The sequence below is a fragment of the Pongo pygmaeus genome, chromosome Y, assembly GCF_028885625.2.
Source record: "Pongo pygmaeus isolate AG05252 chromosome Y, NHGRI_mPonPyg2-v2.0_pri, whole genome shotgun sequence".
Taxonomy (NCBI): Eukaryota; Metazoa; Chordata; class Mammalia; order Primates; family Hominidae; genus Pongo; species Pongo pygmaeus.
The window spans coordinates 2136639-2156520 of record NC_072397.2 but is presented as its reverse complement, the minus strand read 5'-3'; positions in this window follow the sequence as shown (position 1 = coordinate 2156520).

Below are 19882 nucleotides of genomic sequence, written 5' to 3'. Positions count from 1 at the left end.
CCAGGCATGCTGATTGCTTGAGCCTGGGAGGTGAAGACTGCAGAGATGTAATTGCACCACTGCACTCCAGCCTGGGCGACTGAGACCCTATCTCAAAATACAACAAAATAAAACAAAAAACAAGAATGCAGACTCAGAGTACAGCCAAAACCAGGTTTTAGCTGCAAGACAGGTTATGGGAGGGAGAAAGGAAAAGGCTTTCCTAGCAAAAGTGGGCTTGTTATGTAGATGCAGCTTCACAGGTAGCAGCCCCCAGAGAGAAGAGATGGTGAATATTTCTTTTCAGGTCTTTAAAGGCACCATACTCTCAGTTAATCTCTCCTAGATCTGGACAAGAGAAGAGTTGGCTGCCTTACAGCAGACCCTCTGCAGATCGACAGACGCAAGTTCCCCCACAAAAGACAGTGTTTCTTCTTCTTTTTTTTCTTCAACTTTTATTTTAAATTCAAGGGTGCACGTGCAGGATGTGCAGGTTTGTTATCTAAGTAAACATGTGCCATGGTGTTTTGCTGCACAGCTCAACCCATCACTCAGGTATGAAGCCAGCATCCATTAGCTATTCTTCCTGAGGCTCTCCCTCCCCCTACCCCCAATCTTTTCACAGACCCCAGTGTGTGTTCTCCCTGTGTCCATGTGCTCTCATTCTTCAGCTCCCACTTACAAGTGAGAACATGCAGTATTTTATTTTCTGTTCCTGCATTAGTTTGCTGAGGATAACGGCTTCCAACTCCTTCCGTGTTCCTGCAAAGGACGTGAACTCATTCTTTTGTATGGCTGCATAGTATTCCATGGTGTATATGTACCACGTTTTCTTTTTTCTTTTCTTTTTTTCTTTCTTTTTGAAATGGAGTCTTGCTCTGTCACCCAGGCTGGAGTGCTGTGGTGCAATCTCAGCTCACTGCAACCTCTGCTTCCCGGGTTTAAGTGATTCTCCTGCCTCAGCCTCCCAAGTAGCTGGGATTACAGGCACCCGCCATCACACCCAGCAAATTTTTGTATTTTTAGTAGAGACAGGGTTTCACCATGTTGGCCAGGCTGGTCTTGAACTCCTGACCTCAAGTGATCTGCCCGCCTCAGCTTCCCAAAGTGCTGGGATTACAGGCATGAGCCACTGTGCCTGGCCACCACATTTTCTTTATCCAGCCTATTATTTAGGCATTTAGGTTGATTCCATGTCTTTGCTATTGTGAACAGTGCTGCAATGAACATACGCATGCATGTATCTTTATAATAGAATGATTTTTCCTTTGGGTACATACCCAGTAATGGGATTGCTGGGTCAAATGGTAATTCTGCCTTGAGGTGTCTGAGGAATCGCCACACTGCCTTCCACAATGGTTGAACTCATTTACACTCCCACCAACAGTGTAACAGTGTTCCTATTTCTCCACAACCTCGCCAGCACCTGTTGTGTTTTGACTTTTTTAATAATCACCGTCCTGACTGGTGTGAGATGGTGTCTCATTGTGGCTTTGATTTGCATTTCTCTAAGAATCAGCGGTGTTGAGGTTTTTCCATATTTTTTTTTTGGCCATATGAATGTCTTCTTTTGAGAAGTGGAAAGATAGCATTTCAGGAGTATTCCCCAATATATTAAAGAAATATATTTTGAGATAAAATATTTGTATTTCCTTTAGTATATTTTATTTATTTATTTATTTTTCTTTGAGACAGGGTCTTGCTCTGTCACCCAGGCTGGAATGCAGTGGTGTGATCTCGGCTCTCTGCAACCTCCACCTCCCGGGTTCAAGCAATTCTCCTGTCTCAGCCTCCCAAGTAGCTGGGATTACAGGTGCCTGCCACCACAGCTGGCTCATTTTTTTTGTATTTTTAATAGAGATGGGATTTTGCCATGTTGGTCAGGCTGGTCTCAAACTCCTGACCTCAGGTGATCAACCCACCTCCCAAAGTGCTGGGTTTACAGGTATGAGCCACTGTGGCCAGCCTGTTTCTTTTCTTATACAAACAAACCTATAATGGTAAAGTTTAATTTATGAATTAGGCACAGTGAAAGATTAACAACAACAGACTAATAATAAAATAGAACAATTACAACAATATACTGTAGTAAAAGTTATGTGAATGTAGTGTGCTCTCTCTCTTTCATGTGTGTGTCTCACTCTCTCTCTTGAAATATCTTAGTATTTTCAGCCATAGTTGACCAGTGGTAACGGAAACCACATGTTGTAGGCTGTTTTTGCATTGCTGCAAAGAAATACTAGAGACTGGGTAATTTATATGAAAAAAAAAAAGAGGTGGGCTGGGCATGGTGGCTCACGCCTGTAATCCCAGCACTTTGGGAGGCTGAGGCGGGAGGATCACTTGATATCAGGAGTTTGAGACCAGCCTGGCCAACATGGTGAAACCCTGTCTCTACCAAAAATACAAAAAAATTAGCCAGCGGTCATGATGGGCACTTGTAATCCCAGCTACTTGGGAGGCTGAGGCAGGAGAATCGCTTGAACCTGGGAGGTGGAGGTTGCAGTGAGCTGAGATCATACCACTGCACTCCAGCCTGGGCAACAGCAAGACTCCTGTCACACACACACACACACACACACACACACACACACACACACGAGGTGTAATTGGCTCATGGTTCTGCAGGCTATGGAGAAAGCACAGCACCGGCATCTGCTCAGCTTCTAGGGGGGCCTCAGGAAGCTTCCAGTTATGGTGGAAGATGAAGTGGGGGTGGGCATATCACATGGGAAAAACAGGAGCAACACGGGGGTGGTGAGAGGTGCCACAGCACTAAAACAGCCAGATCTGGCAAGAACTAAGTCACTATTTCGAGGACAGAAGTAAGCCATGAGGAATCTGCCCCCATGACCCAAACACCTGCCACCAGGCCCACCTCCAGCATTGGGCATGACAATTTGACATGAGATTTGACAGGGACAAATATCCAAACTCTTTCACCATGGAAAGCAAAACCACAGATAAGGGGGGGCTACTGTACATTGTGCAGAAATGCAGCTCCTCGGAGCCGGCTGGGGGAAGGAGCAGGTCTCTCAGCTGCTGAACAGTTTTGGGAGATTACCTACCATCACTTCTCTCTGTCCCAGAATCACACAAAATGGTCAGCTGTGCCAAGTGCCTTGCCCAGTTCTCTGCACCTTTCCTTTTGTCTCCTTCCACGTGTGACCACCCCTTCACCATCCTGTCGTCACGTCTAAAGTTCCCTCCACACATCACATGATAGCCAGTAAGTCTAGACACAAGGTGTGAAGCTAAGGACAGCAACTTTATTTTTAAGAACCAGCAAGTCAAGAAGACAGAAGACTGCTGTCCTAAAAAGCCATCTTTTTTTAAAAAAATTTATTATTATACTTTAAGTTCTGGGATACATGTGCAGAATATGCAGGTTTGTTACATAGTTAAACATGTGCCATGGTGGTTTGCTGCACGCATCAACCCATCATCTAGGTTTTAAGCCCCGCAGGCATTAGGTATTTGTCCTAATGCTCTCCCTCCCCTTGCACCCCACCCCGCAACAGGCCCCGGTGTGTGATGTTCCCCTCCCTGTGTCTATGTGTTCTCATTGTTCAGCTCCCACTTACAAGTCAGAACATGTGGTGGTTGGTTTTCTGTTCCTGGGTTAGTTTGCTGAGAATGATGGTTTCCAGCTTCATCCATGTCCCTGCAAAGGACATGAACTCATTCTTTTTTATGGCTGCATAGTATTCCATGGTGTATATGTACTACATATTCTTTATCCGGTCTATCACTGATGGGCATTTGGGTTGAAAGAACCATCTTAATACAATTTTAGGCTGCTTTTATACTAGGGGGAGAGGGAGGGTGATAGAAGGCAAGAGGTGAGCAATGACCACAGACATCTGGGCGGCTATTATGGGCCAAGGGGCCTTGTGGAACTTCCTCATCCTTGGTCAGGTCACAATGCTCTTATAAATCTTTGACATAACATTGTTCCTTCTGTGCACATCCTCCTGATCCCCTCGGGGGTTATTTTTGGGAAGGGACTATGATCATTCTTGCTTTAAAGTTAAACTGTAAACTGAATTCATGATTAGCTTGACCTATTTGTAGGAATGAGCAAATGCAGTCAGCTTGTGAGGTGAGAAGCAAGATGGAGTGAACTATGTTAGAATTCTCTCACTGTTACATTCACACATAGGTTCTTGGCCAAAGAAGCACATGACCAACACATTCTCTCTTTTTTTTTTTTTTTTTGAGACAGAGCTTTGCTCTTGTCCCCCAGGCTGGAGTGCAATGGTGCGATCTTGGGTCACTGCAACCTCCGCCTCCCGGGTTCAAGTGATTCTCCTGCCTCAGCCTCCTGAGTATCTGGGATTACAGGCGCCCGCCACCACGCCTAGCTAATTTTTTTATATTTTTAGTAGAGACAGGGTTTCACTGTGTTGGCCAGGCTGGTCTCGAACTCCTGACCTCAAATGATCCACCACCTCGGCCTCCCAAAGTGCTGGGATTACAGATATGAGCCACCACGCCCGGCCCAACACGTTCTCTTGTTAGAGGCATTTGAACCAGAGCAACTCAATCTTGAATAGTAGCTGGGTAAAATGAGGCTGAGACCCGCTGGGCTGCATTCCCAGGAGGTTCGGCATTCTAAGACACAGAATGAGATAGGAGGTCAGCACAAGATACAGGTCATAAAGACCTTGCTGATAAAACAGGTTGCAGTACAGAAGCCGGCCAGAACCCACCAAAACTAAGATGGCGACGAGAGTGACCTCTGGTTGTCCTCGCTGCTCATTATACCCTAATTCTAATACATTCGCTTCTCAAAGATGTTCCCACCAGTGTCATGACAGTTTACAAATGCCATGGCAACATCCAGAAGTTACCCTATATTGTCTAAAAGGGGAGGAACCCTCAGTTATAGAAACTCCCGTTTCCCAGAAAACTCTTGAATTTAGCATATAATATAGCATTCAGATTATATGCTAAATGCCCTTTGTTTAGCATTTAATCAAGAAATAACCATAAGTATACTCAGTCAAGCAGCCCACGCTTCTGTTCTGTCTATGGAGCAGCCATTGTTTTATTCCTTTACTTTCTTTTTTTTCCCCCCCCACAAGACAAGGTCTCGCTCTGTTACCCAGGGTGGATTCCATTGGCACAATCAGAGTTCACTGTAGCCTCAACCTGTTGGGCTTAAGCAGTCCTCCCACCTCAGTCTCCCAAGTAGCTGGGACCATAGGTGCATGCCACCACACCCAGCTAATTTTTTTATTTTTGGTAGAGACAGAGTTTTGTCATGTTGGCTAGCTGGTTTCAAACTCTTGGGCTCAAGCATTCCGCCCGTCTCAGCCTCCCAAAGTATTGGCATTACAGGCATAAGCCACCCTGCCCAGCCCTTTTACTTTCTTAATAAACTTGCTTTCACTCTGTGGACTCATCCTGAATTTTTTCTTGCACGAGATCCAAGAACTCTCTTGGGGTTTGAATTGGGACCCCTTTCTAGTAACACTTTGACTCCTCTGTTCACATGTCATCACTTCCTCCAGCAAACCTGGAGTGTTCAAACTCTTTTCCATCCATCCTTTCCTCTCAAGGCAAAGAGGCAACTTGGCTATTCTCATAGACACACAGATAGGAGATGTAGGAATTCATAGGCAGACATTCAACTCAGATGTTAGATCTATTGATAAACAAGATGGCAGCTTGTCTTGCTGCTTAGATATAAAAGATGCTGTTGCTTGCTTGCAAAAAAAATGAAGCATGTTCCTGGAGTTCACCAATATGGCGTGGACTTTATCTCCTCAACAGTATCAGTCAGTGCAAGATGGTCCAACCTCTGGGTGCCAAGACACGCACTCATTTTCCCAATGCCATTCTCTTATCCCTTGAGCCTGCTTTCCCACCTGCTATGGTTTGGATCTCTGTTCCCACACAAATCTTATGTCAAATTGTAATCCCCAGTGTTGGAGCTGGGGCCCGTTGGGAGATGGTTGGGTCATGGGGGTGCTTTTTCATGAATGGTCTAGCATCCTCTTCTTGGTGCTATTCTCATGCTAGTGAGTGAGTTCTCACAAGATCAAGTTGTTTAATGGTGTGTGGCACCTCCCTTCTCACTCTCTCTCTTGCTCCTGTTCTAACCATGTAAGATGCACCTGCTTGCCCTTTGCCTTCCACCATAATTGTAAGTTTCCTAAGGCTTCCCCAGTCAGGCTTCCTGTCCAGCCTGCAGAACTGTGAGCCGATTAAACCTCTCTTCTTTATCAATTACCCATTCTCAGGTATTTCTTTATAGCAGTGCAAGAAGGGCCGAATACATCACCCATTGAGCAGATTGGAAGTGCAAGAAAACTAGCACATGCCCCCAATCCTGGAAGCAACCTCAGCCAACACATGTTGGGAAATGACAGAAAAAGACCCCGGCCTTCCTCACTCTTCCGGTGGGATGACCCTGTCTCTCCAAGCTCTCATTGCAGTCACTGGCCTGATAATACCTTCCACTCTGTCTTCACTCCCTCTCTCCTCCCACTGCTCCCTGGGACCCACCCCCGCCCACCCTCCCCAAACACAAAGGCTTTGCGGTAAAATCACGGTCTCAAGGTCTGCTTTGGGGAGAAAAGAGTCACCTCCTTGAAATCTAGACTTTCTGTGCTTCCAGAAAACATGTTGAAACGTTACCTGTCAATTAAATTCCAGGAAGCCTGGGTGTATCATACTTTGAATCATACGGACAGACACCAGGAAGAGCCTGGAGTTTGGTGAACTTTGTTGAAACCCCTCCATCACCCTCCTGGTTGAATCCAATCCAATCCTCATGTCCTCATGAGTTCATTTTCATTTCCTAAATGACATCCATGGAAAAATAATGGGGAGAGAGGAAAGCACAATTTTACATTTGTATCTGACGGGCTCTGAAAGGGAGCCAGAGAATGTAGTTAGCATCCATAAATTATGGAAGAGGGTATTTCCCATCTTCTTAACACATGCAACACTTCTAATGGACCTGCAAAAACCCCAGCGGCCTTTCAATGTCCCCCACATCTTAGCACACATAAATATTTACATCTCTCCTATCAAGAAACAAATATGCATGCATATCATTATTTTGGAGATATAGCGTGAGCACTTTGTTTGCAAGAAACAAATATGCATGCATATCATTTTGGAGATATAGTGTGAGCACTTATATTTGTTTGCAAGAAACAAATATGCATGGGTATCATTATTTTTGGAGATGCAGTGAATGCACTTTTCAGTTACATGCTCAAAATGGTATGCTAAACTGAAAGTGGTTGTCATTACCCTTAATTTCTGCAAGGAATAAACAAGTATGTCCTGGCGGCACATTGCTACGAATAAAGCAGACTATTTCAGGGCTATGGGAGTTCTATGGAAAGCGTGAGCCAAAACATGGTTTTTCCTGTGTCTTGTTTATGATGCTTATTCATAATGGGAGGGAACAGAATATTGGCTTCATTCATGTCCTTGATTTATGATGGAGTCCATAGGAATCTGCCACCTTGGGTGAATGAGCAATACTTAAAGGAATGTCCTATATGATACCGAGATATGCCACCCAAAATATGACTTAGGAGACCAAGATACACCACCCAAAATATGACTTAGGAGACCAAGATACGCCACCCAAAATATGACTTAGGAGACCAAGATACGCCACCCAAAATATGACTTAGGAGACCAAGATTGCGATTTTTATAAAAAGCTCAACAGCAATCATTAGTGTTAGTGGGGTTTTTTGGGGTTTTTTTGTTTTTGTTTTTGTTTGTTTGTTTGAGACAGAGTCTCACTCTGTCACCCAGGCTGAAGTGCAGTGACATGATTTTGGCTTACTGCGCACTGCGACCTCCATCTCCCAGGCTAAACCAATTCTCGTGCCCCAGCCTCCTGAGTAGCTGGGAGTACAGGTGTGCACCACCGCACCTGGCTAATTTTTGCATTTTCCTTTTAGTAGAGATGGGGTTTCACCATGTTGACCAGGCTGGTCTCAAACTCCAGGCCTCCAGGAATCCACCTGCCTTGGCCTCCCAATGTGTTGGGATTACGGTAATGAGCCACTGCACCTGGCCAGTGTATGTTTGTAAGGTTCACCCACATTGTAGCATGTGTCAGTACTTGAAACCTTTTTCTGCCTGAGTCACATTCCACTGTATGGATATGCCATATTTTGTTAAATCCATTCATCGGCTGAGGGATATTTGGGTCACCTCCACTTTTTGGCTATTGTGAGTAGTGCAGCTATCAACATTATGTGTACAAATATACAAGCTATTTGGTGGACACGTGTTCTCATTTTTCTCTTGAGTACATGCCCAGAAGCAGAATTGCTGGCTCATAGGATGATGTGGTTTGGCTGTGTCCCCACCCAAATCTTATCTTGAATTCCCATGTGTTGTGGGAGGTAATTGAATCATGGGGGCAGGTCTTTCCCATGCTGTACTCATGGTAGTGAATAAGTCTCATGAGATCTGATGGTTTTATAAAAGGGAGTTTTCCTGCACAAGCTCTCTCTTTGCCTGCTACCATCCATGTAAGATGTGACTTACTTCTCCTTGCCTTCTGCCATGATTGTGAGGCCTCCCCAGCCACATGGAACTATAAGTTCATTAAACCTCTCTTCTGTTACTTGCCCAGTTTTGGGTACGTCTTTATCAGCAGTGTGAAAACAGACTACTACATATGGTATGTCTTCGGTTAACCTTTTGAGGAAACATCAGACTCTTCCATCTTTGTATCTTTCCAATTTCAATCTAAATGCACTCAAATCTGACTCTTAGACTCCACTCCCCTGGGAAATGTGATGTCGGCTATTATTGCGGTTCCCTCTCCTCCCTAGAGTCTCCTAAGAATCTGGGTCATGCTCCATTTTCAGGCGATTTGAAAATTGGTCCGTCATGGTCTCTGCTCTGAAAAGCTTCATTCTCATCCCACCTCCTGCCCCGGCTTCCAGCAGCCTTAAAATTCTGGGGACGCAGACATCTGTGCTGAGGCTGAGAAGCCAGGAGCCTAGAGACCAGCGTCCCTGGGCAGGTGCAGTGGAACCAGCTGGCCATGTGCCAAAATTCCTGTGGCCCTTCCCTGGTACTGTGCTGTCTGCGCTGAGAGCTGGCCGCCTGCTCAGGGGTCCCTAAATCTTACGCTGGACAACTGCATAAGTGAGAAATAATTATTTAATTGTTAAGCCACAGAAATTCTGGGGCTCATGTGTTACAGCCAGTCATTTCTCATGAACGAATACAGTAGATGGCTTGGATCAACCCCCTCTGATGTGATGCTACTTCTCTTCTCAGTTGGTGGAAAACAAATTTCTATCAGTGTCTCTCTCCTTGTCTCTCTCTCTCTCTCTCTCTCTCTCTTTATTCCTTTTCCTTTCTGTCTCCATCTCCCTCTCCCTGACTCTTCTGGCCCCTCCCTACCATTGTCAGATAAAATATCAGGTTGCACACGGTAGCGCACGTGTGTAATCCTAGCACTTTGGGAGACTAAGGCAGGAGGATTTCTTGAGTTCAAGAGTTCAAGACCACCCTGGACAACATAGTGATCCCTCGTCTCTACAAAACAAACAAACAAACAAGCATATTATTTGAGCATGGTAGCACATGCCTGTGATTTTAGCTGGTCTGGAGGCTGAGGTGGGAGGATTGCTTGCCCCCAGGATGTCAAGGCTGCAGTGAGCTGTGATGGCACCACTTCTTTCTAGCCTGGGTGACAGAACAAGACCCCCATTTCAAAAAAAAAAAAAAAAAGACACAACATCATCAAAAATTGTACTTAAATATAAAAGCTTGAATACTGAAAAGTCTCCCACAGCAAGCAGGCTTTAAAACTCCAAAATCTATCTGAACACAGTAAGCACATTTTTTTTTCACTCTTCTCAGATCTAAGAACGATGACAGGTGGCCATGGTGCCTCGTGTCCCCTTGCAGGGATGCAGGGGTACACACACCTTTTTTTTTTTTTTTTTTTTTTTTTTGAGACAGAATCTCGCTCTGTCGCCCAGGCTGGAGTGTAGTGGTGAGATCTCGGCTCACTGCAAACTCCGCCTCCCGGGTTCACGCCATTCTCCTGCCTCAGCCTCCCGAGTAGCTGGGACTACAGGCGCCCGCCACCACGCCAGGCTAATTTTTTGTACTTTTAGTAGAGATGTGGTTTCACCATGTTGACCAGGCTGGTCTCGAACTCCTGACCTCGTGATCCTCCCGCCTCGGCCTTCCGAAGTGTTGGGATGACCGGCGTGAGCCACCGCACCCGGCCTCGGTGAAAACCTGAGGCAGGCAGCATATTCCCTGCAGAGCCGGTAGGTGGCGCAGTCAGATAAGCATTAACTAAATCACAGCTCCCTCTCCCCATCAGAATCTTTATCTAGAGGGTAACCCCAAACCTGAGAATTTGGTCAGGTCCCCATACACATAGGCATCATCATTCTTCAGCGCCAACATGAAGGGCTCTTCTCCCACTGTTAATGGAAACTAACACATAGTCTTCCGAAACAGCCAGTCAAAAACTGTAATGCAGGAAAGAACAAAAAAAAATTAAAGGATGATTACAGAATAAATATTTACATTTCTGCCTGTAACACAGACTCTGAAGCACTGGAATAATGAGGACTTGCACACTGCAAATGGGCATTAAAATCTGGCTTTTTACTTGAAAAATGAAGTTTTGTGTCAAAGAAAATGGACATTTCAAACACCACATTTATGTTTGACCCACATATATATGTGATTTTAGCTGGTCTGATATTATATTTTATATATATATATATATATTTGTTTGTTTGTTTGTTTGTTTGTTTTGAGACAGAGACTCACTCTGTCGCCCAGGCTGGAGTGTTGTGGAGCAATCTCGGCTCACTGCAGTCTCCTCCTCCCGGGTTCAAGCGATTCTCCCACCTCAGCCTCCCAAGTAGTTAGGACTACAGGCGCCCACTACCGTGCCCTGCTAATTTTTGTATTTTTAGTAAAGACAGGGTTTCACCATGTTGGCCAGGCTGATCTCGAACTCCTGACTTCAGGTGATCCACCTGCCTCAGCCTCCCGAAGTGCTGGGATTACAGGCATGAGCCACTGCACCCAGTCAGTACCTTTATACCCTTCTGGAAACAGAACATGTTCCTTCCACTATTGACAATGAATTATGTCAACAGTTCTCCCCCAAGTAATGCACGAGTTTAAATCACACGGGTGATTTCAACTTGCTGCCCCCACTGTTTCATTTGAAAAATGACACCGTCATGCCTACCTGAGAGGCAGTGGCTCTACGTAAAAAGTTTTAACACACAGGAAACACTATTAAAGGGTTAGTGACTAACCCATATTTCCTGTTTTTTTGGTTTGTTTGTTCGTTTTCCCCACACATCCCCACTGGCCTGAATGAGACCTCAAGGTGTCTCATTCTTACTTTATCTTACAATTGCTCTGATGGTCAAGAAGCTTGACCACATGGGAATTCTTAAATCAAGGCACAAGTTTGTTACTAAGAATAGACACTGAGGTGGGTGGATCACCTGAGGTCAGGAGTTTGAGACCAGCCTGGCCAATATGGTGAAACCCCGTCTCTACTAAAAATACAAAAATTAGATGGGTGTGGTGGCGAGTGCCTGTAATCCCAGCTACTGAGGAGGCTGAGGCAGGAGAATCACTTGAACCTGGGAAGTGCAGGTTGCAGTGAGTTGACATCGTGCCACTGCACTCCAACCTGGGCAACAGAGCAAGACTCCATCTCAAAAAAAAATATATTGTTGTCAAATGTCCAGTTGACAAAGCCATGAGATCTTCTTGGTATGCCTGTCTTTTTGGAAAGGCATGGAGTTGAGAAAGAGGGACAGCTTGTCTTAAAGGAATTAAAGGAGAAGAGTTAAGCTTGTTTGAACTTTTCTTCTCCAACTCAGCGTTTTCATACAAGCTGTCCCCACGCAAGTGTGTGACAATAACCTGCATCTGCTTCCACCCCCACCCAGGATATTCTCTACTTTTCAGTATGTTGGAAAGCCATCCTGAATAATGATTACAGAAAGTAATGTAAATTGGCTGGGTGCTGTGGTTCATGTCTGTAATCCCAGCACTTTTGGAGGCCAAGGTGGGTGGATCACCCGAGGTCAGGAGTTCAAGACCAGCCCGGTCAGCATGGCAAAACGTCATCTCTACTAAAAATACAAAAATTAGCTAGGCGTGATGGCAGGCGCCAGTAATCCCAGCTACTTGGGATGTTAAGGCAGGAGGATGGCTTGAACCCAGGGAGCGGAGGTTGCAGTTAGCCGAAATCGCACCACGGCACTACAGCCTGGGTGAAAGAGCGAAACCCCATCTCAAAAAACAAACAAACAAACAAAAAACAAGAAAGCAACGTAAACTCTCCTGGACTTAGAGATTTCGCCCCCTTCTCACAATTCAGACACAGACCATCCGTTTTTATCAGGCAGCCACTCTCCTATCTACATAAAGGGCAAAGCTATAAAATATGGATTGAAGTTGGGTCTCAACACCTCATAATTAAAGATAATTTCAAATGTTAATTGAGAAGCCACAGATTTGCATGCAAATCATAACAAATCCCATATTCTGTACACAGTAGCCTGAGAAATAAAATATCATGATTGCATATAACTTATAAAAAAAATTTAAATCGAGACGATAAATTCAATCAGCACACAGTGTTTTACAGCTTCTAAACGCTGTATAAAGAAATTTATCGCCGGGTGTGGTGGCTCATGCTACTAATCCCAATATTTGGGGAGGCCAAGGCAGGAGGATCACTTGAACCCAGAAGTTGGAGATCAGCCCTGGAAACATAGAAGACCCCATCTCTACAAAAAATAAAAAATTAGCTGGGCATAGTGGTGCACACCTATAGTACCAGCTACTTGGGAGGCTGAGGTGAGAGGGTGGCTTGATCCTGTGAGGTCAAGTCTGTAAGGAACCATGACTGCATCGCTACACTCCAGCCTAGGTAACAGAGCGAGACCCTATCTCAAAATACAAACAAAAGAGAAAGCAAAAAATGTGTGATAATAATTCAACTTTTTCCAAGTGAAAAGGCCTTTCACTTCCAAGACACAGAGGCAGGAAGAAATATTAACTTATTTGAGATGTCAGTTTAAACAACCTACGACATCAAAAAGCAATGTACAGCCCTTAACAAAATTCCCCTCGAACCAATGCCGAAACCACTGGTCGACAAAGCAATTGTTTGCTTCAACTTAATTTCAAAAATTTTAAATGTTGCCAGGCATGGTGGCTCACACCTGTAATCTCAGCACTTTGAGAGGCTGAGGTGGATAGATCACCTGAGGTCAGAAGTTTGAGACCAGCCTGGCCAAGATGATGAAACCCTGTCTCCACTAAAAATGCAAAAATTAGCCAGGCGTGGTCGTGCCTGTAATCCCAGCTACTCAGGAGGCTGAGGCAGGAGAATCGCTTGAACCTGGGAGGCAGAGGTTGCAGTGAGCGGAGATCATGCCACTGCACTCCAGCCTGGGTGACAGAGTAAGACTCCATCTCAAAACAAAAACAACAAAAACAAACCAAAAAAACAAGTTAATTAGAATGCATGGCCAATGTTATGTTCCCCAGCTCTGTTGGTTTTCATATTTTTTTCCACAAACCAAATAAAAATGAAAGCAAAGCTTAAAGCTAAAAAGCATACCCATTTAGACAATCTGGAAATATATACTCATTGTTGAAATAACACTGTGAGAGTTTGTGCATATTTCTTTGGTCGTTTTCATCATCTGAATCTATGGCTGACTGGCTCCCACTCTGCTATTTTAAAAATAAAATGTCTTTTCTTCTATCGTCTCTATGGTTTTGTCACCAACCCATATTTGCTGGAATAAGGTAGTAAAAAACAAAGTCTGAACTCCCCATCAGCTCTGCTAACTTATTACTAGTTTTCACACACACTGAGTTTAATGAATCTGTGTTTTGGAACAAAGCAGTTACCTTAGGAACTTGAGAGATGTTTCCGGCCGGGTGCGGTGGCTCACCCCTATAATCCCAGCACTTTGGGAGGCCGAGGTGGGTGGATCACAAGGTCAGGAGATCGAGACCATCTTGGCCAACATGGTGAAAGCTCGTCTCTACTAAAAATACAAAAATTAGCTGGGCATGGTGGCACGCACTTGTAATCCCAGCTACTTGGGAGGCTGAGGCAGGGGAATTGCTTGAACCCGGGAGGCGGAGGTTGCAGTGAGCCTAGATTGTGCCACTGTACTCCAGCCTGGCGACACAGTGAGACTCCAGCTCAGAAAAAAAAAAAAAATCTAGAGAGATGTTTCCTTGTAAAACCACCCCATTCTAAAAAGCAGGTGGGTTACATCTGCTTCCCTGTAAAGAGAACTCTTTCTAGTGTTAGCTCCTCTGTTCATAGATAAAAAATGCTGCACACCTAAAATGTTAGTTTAAATTTATTAATAGCATCTACATAAAATCTTAGCTATTTCACACAACACTACCCAGTATCATATTTGAAATAATTTGAGCAAATAGTAAAAAGACATATCCCAAAGACAACAACACTGGCAGACTAAAGAAGCAGAAACCATGAACTAAGAAGGTAAAATGCTTTTGAACCTCTAAGCAACTCCTGCTATTACAGAAACATCCGTTTTCGTCCATTGGGTTTTATCGGTTTTTATCACTGGCTTTGTGTTTTGCCTAAATTAGCAAATATAGCAAGTCTGTTTATGCCTCAGTTAACCTGTAGACTTAACCTCACTAAAAATAATAACACATTAGGAAAAACTATCAGAAAAAACAATAGCCACACCTCCACCCCAACACAAAGGCACAGATAAAGAGGGACTGGACACAAATCCATACCACAGACTTGATTTGGTTTACAAACTTGATTTTGTAACCCAAATCCTTTTTGTTTTTGAGACAGAGTCTTACTCTGTCGCCCGGGCTGGAAGTACCCTGATGCAATCTCAGCTCATTGCAACCTCCGCCTTCCGGGTTCAAGCAATTATCCTGCCTCAGCCTCCCAAGTGGCTGGGACTACAGGCGCATTCCACCACGGCCGGCTAACTTTTGTATTTTTAGTAGAGATGAGGTTTCACCATGTTGGTCAGGCTGGTTTTGAACTCCTGACCACAGGTGATCCACCCACCTTGGCCTCCCAAAGTGCTGGGATTACAGGCATGAGCCACCAAGCCTGGCTGCAACCCAGAGCTTGATTTTTGACCTTGATTTGACCCACAGATTGGGGAATGAGAAGTGACTACAGAGTTGGAGGCTTGGAGGGAGAGAGGGTTTCTCATGTGAGCGGGGCATGGAGAAACAGTAGTCAAAATCCTGATTTTGACCAAGATTTTTTCCAAATCTTGATTTTTGACCTTGATTTGTAAACCAAATCAGTTTTGTTTTGTTTTGTTCTGTTTCCTGCTTTTTTGTTTTTTGTTGTTTGAGACGGAGTCTCGCTCTGTTGCTCAGGCTGGAGTGCAGTGACGTAATCTTGGCTCACTGCAACCTCCACCTCCTGGGTTCAAGCGATTCTCCTGCTTCAGCCTTCCAAGTAGCTGGGACAACAGGTGCCCGCCACCACGCCCAGCTAATTTTTGTATTTTAGGAGAGACAGAGTTTCACCATGTTGGCCAGGCTGGTCTCAAACTGCTGACCTCAAGCAATCCACCTGCCTCAGCCTCCCAAAGTGCTAGGATTATAGGCGTGAGACACCATGCCTGGCCAAATCAGTTTCATATAGCAAATTGTGAAAGCTGGTCACTGGATCACCTGAGTTTGAATTATTTTGAATATTGATGACCCAACGTGCAGATCCAGGAGACAGAGCCAGGACCCAAGATTTTTAATCCTTCAAAGGAGCCCAGGATTGTCAAGAATTTGGGCAAGTTTCCTCTGGTTAAATAACAAAATGCATGTCTCAGCATTCAAAGTGAAGCAGAGGAAAAGCACTTATTATTCAATTACTTTAGGCAATTGAGTCAAGCCAGAGATAGACACGATCCAAAAACTCTTGGGAAAGATGTTCCATCTTTTATATGGAATGCTGGACCTATCCCAAAGTTCTCCAGGGATACCCTGAAGAGTTGTAGCACATTCAAGAAAGTACACACATTTCTTCAATAAACAGACCCAGAGATAGCTGTCCACCTGGAGCAGATTCTGGTCAGCCCATGAGCAGCTCTTACTCACACAGATACTAAGCCAATCAGAAGTGATAAAATCCTTCCAATATTTCTAATCACCCAGGAATGAATTGGTCAATGGGGAACTTTTCCTGCCCTCATCTGCCTGCCCCAGGGCTCATGGTTCATCTTGTCCATGAGTTTCTACATGCAACTATGAGCTAAAAAAAAACAAACCGACCCAGGCGCGGTGGCTTACACCTGTGAGCACTTTGGGATGCCGAGGCAGGCAGATGACTTGAGGTCAAGAGTTCGAGACCAGCCTGGCCAGCATGGAGAAACTTCATCTCTACTGAAAATACAAAAATTAGTTGGGTGTGGTGGCGCACGCCTGTAGTCCCAGCTACTTGGGAGGCTGAGGCAGGAGAATTGCTTGAACCCAGGAGGTGGAGGTTGCAGTGAGTTGAGATTGTATCACTGCACTCCAGCCTGGGCGACAGAGTAAGACTCTGTCTCAAAAACAGAAACAAAAACAAACAAACAAAAAACCCATATACACAGATTAAAAAGGAGAAGTCCTAATCACTCATAGTAAATCAATAGATTACCGTCCCCATTAGAAGCTCTGCATCTCAGGACCAAACAACCACAAGCCATATATGGAGACAGCATTTAGTAGTTCACACATTGTGATTTAGGAAGCAACCACTTCTCTGATTCTAAAATAATTCACTCTAGGGAAAGTGGCTGTCCTGAAACATTGCCTTCCCACCATATTTAGTTCAAGAAGTCACTCAGGGATGAGGAAAATGAAGGATATGTGCATGACTGAAGGATTAAGTGGCAGAAACAGCATTTTATTTTTATTTTTATTTTTGAGACACAGTCTCGCTCTGTTGCCCAGGCTGGAGTGCAGTGGCGCAATCTTGGCTCACTGCAACCTCCACCTCTTGGGTTCACCATGTTGGCCAGGCTGGTCTCGAACTCCTGACCTCAAATGATTCACCTGCCTTGGCCTCCCAAAGTGCTGGGATTACAGGGGTGAGCCACTGCACTCAGCCACTAGCTTCTAATAATGATAATTCTACTCTCTACTTCTATGAGCTTAACTTTTTTGTAGCTCCCACTTATGAGTGAAAACATGGGGTATTTATCTTTCCATGCCTGACTTCACTGACGATAATGTCTTCCAAGTTCATCTGCGTTGTTGCAAATGGCAGATTTCATTTTTTATGGCCGAATAGTATTCCTTGATGGATAGATATCATATTTTCTTTATCTAGTCATGTGTTAATGAACATCTTAGCTATTATGAAGAGTGTTGCAATAAACTTGGGCGTGCAGATATCTCTTGCATAGACAGGCTTTCTTTTAAAAATGTATACAGTAGTAAGATTACGGAATCATATGGCAGTTCTACTTTGAGTTTTTTGAGTAAGTGCCATACAGTTTTCCATCCTGGCTGTATTCATTTACATTCCCACAACAGTATATGAGTTTCCGTTTGTCCCAATCCTCACCAGCGTTTTTCACTTTTTGTCTCTTTGATAATAGCGAATCTAACTAGGGTGAGTTGGCCATGAGTCTGTCTTTTCTGGGGGAAATTTGTTTCAGATCCTTTGATTTTTTTTTTTTTTTTTTTTCTGAGACAGAGTCTCACTCTGTCGCCGCCCAGGCCTGGCACCATCTTGGCTCACTGCAACCTCTGCCTCCCGGGTTCAAGTGATTCTCCTGCCTCAGCCTCTCAAGTAGCTGCGATTACAGGCGCCCACCACCACACCCAGCTAAGGGTTTTGCCATGTTGGCCAGGCTGGTCTGGAACTCCTGACCTCAGGTGATCCACCTGCCTCAGCCTCCCAAAGTGCTGGGATTGCAGGTGTGAGCCACCGTGCCCAGCCCTTTTGGTAATTTTTAAATTGGATTACTGTTTCTTACTCTTGAGTTGTTTGAGAACCTTGTAATTTTAGAGATTCATCCCCTGTCAAATGAGTAATTATTGTCCCCAAATATTTGTAAATATTTTCTCCTATTCTACAGCTTGTCTCTCCACTCGGTTGATTGTTTCCTTTGCTGAGCAGAAGCTTTTAGTTTAGCAGAAGCTAAACTAAAATGGTTTAATATAGACCCATTTATCTATTTTTGTCTGTGGTACCTGTGCTTTCGAGTTGTTGCCCACAAAATCGTGGCCTAGACCAAGGTCCTGAAGCATTTCCTCTTCTTTTAGCTTTAGTCATCTCATCATTTGGGGTCTTATATTTCAGTCTTTAATTCATGTGGAGTTTGTTTTTGTATATGGTGAGGGATGGGGGCTAGTTGTATTCTTCTGAGTACAGTATCCGTTTTTTCTAGCACGATTTATTCAATAGAGGGTTCTTTCCCCTGTGTACTTCCCTGCTGCTTTTGTCAAAGGTCAGTTGGGTGTAAATCCATGTTTTTTTTTTCCTGGGATGTGTATTCTGTTCTGTGTCTTCCTACATTAAAAATCACATTATAGGCCAGGCACAGTGGCTCATGCCTGTAATCCCAGCACTTTGGGAAGCCAAGGTGAGTGGATCACCCGAGGCCAGGAGTTCGAGACCAGCCTGACCAACATGGTGAAAATCCATCTCTATTAAAAAATACAAAAAATTAGCCAGACGTGGTGGCGGGTGCCTGTAATCCCAGCTACTCAGGAGGCTGAGGCAGGAGAATCACTTGAACCCAGGAGGCAGAGGTTTCAGTGAGCTGAGATTGTACCACTGCACCCCAGCCTGGGTGACAGAGCGAGACTCTGTCTCAAAAAAAAAAAATCAAATTCTATTTGTGAGAAAGGAATCGTGGTGTATTGGCTCTGACACCGGCCTTATACCTTTGCATCTGGATGTTCTTTTTGCTCTTGGCTTCACTGTGGGTGTCTGATAAATTGTACAGACAAAATTAAGTTTACAAACTGTCTGAAACTTTGTGTTTCTTCCCCTGAGGAATTCCCCTGAGGAATACCAACTCTTCATATGCAGGGAAGTGGAAGTACAGAAATTCAATTATCCCTCTTCTCTCAGCCGATGAACAGCTAGAGGCTGGAAACGCAGGTTCAATTGAAAGTTAGAAGCTGCTGCCCTGGAAATGTACACACTATCGCTGAGCGGGGACCTTTTCATGCAGCACATTGACAGTTCACTGTGTGGACACGTGCACACACACCCACACACACAGGGGCGCGTACACACACACACACACAATTGATTTCCTCTCTAAAGTGGCAAGAAGAAGCTGCCTGGCTGCAAGCCCTGCTGGCATGGGTCATGCCATCTACAAAACTGTTCCCTTGCTCCCCACTTTTGCTCGAAAACCTTTCACAGACTGCAGATTCAAGGGAAAGCCATGCCAGCCACCCCGCTATCTGCTGGGAGACCCTGAGGTGGGCTCTTCTCTTTGCCGTCAGTAGGAAGAGGGTCTCCTCCCTCCCACCTGTGTCATCCTGGGGGAAGAGCTGTCTCTGGAATGGAAACACCGGGTAGAAGGGTGCAGAGGAGAGATTGCATCCCCACTTTAGTGCTTGACGAACTCCTTTTTCCCCGACCCACACAGCCCTCTGATATCATGGTACATTTTCCTGGCATCCTTCCTCAGCTGCAAATCCATCCTAGACCATAGCAGGGGAGGCTATTTTTACCTGGGTCAGGTCATATCTTCTCCTTTGTTCCTGTTTCTGAAGGTCAGGAATGCCTTCCCCTCGGGAGCCAGGCTCTCAGACAAAGGCTCTCCAACCCTGAAGCTCTTTCTGCCTCCCAGAACCGTGGAGCATTGGTGCTGCGGTCACTGCATGCAGGCATATAATTTTCCCTCAGTAGTGCG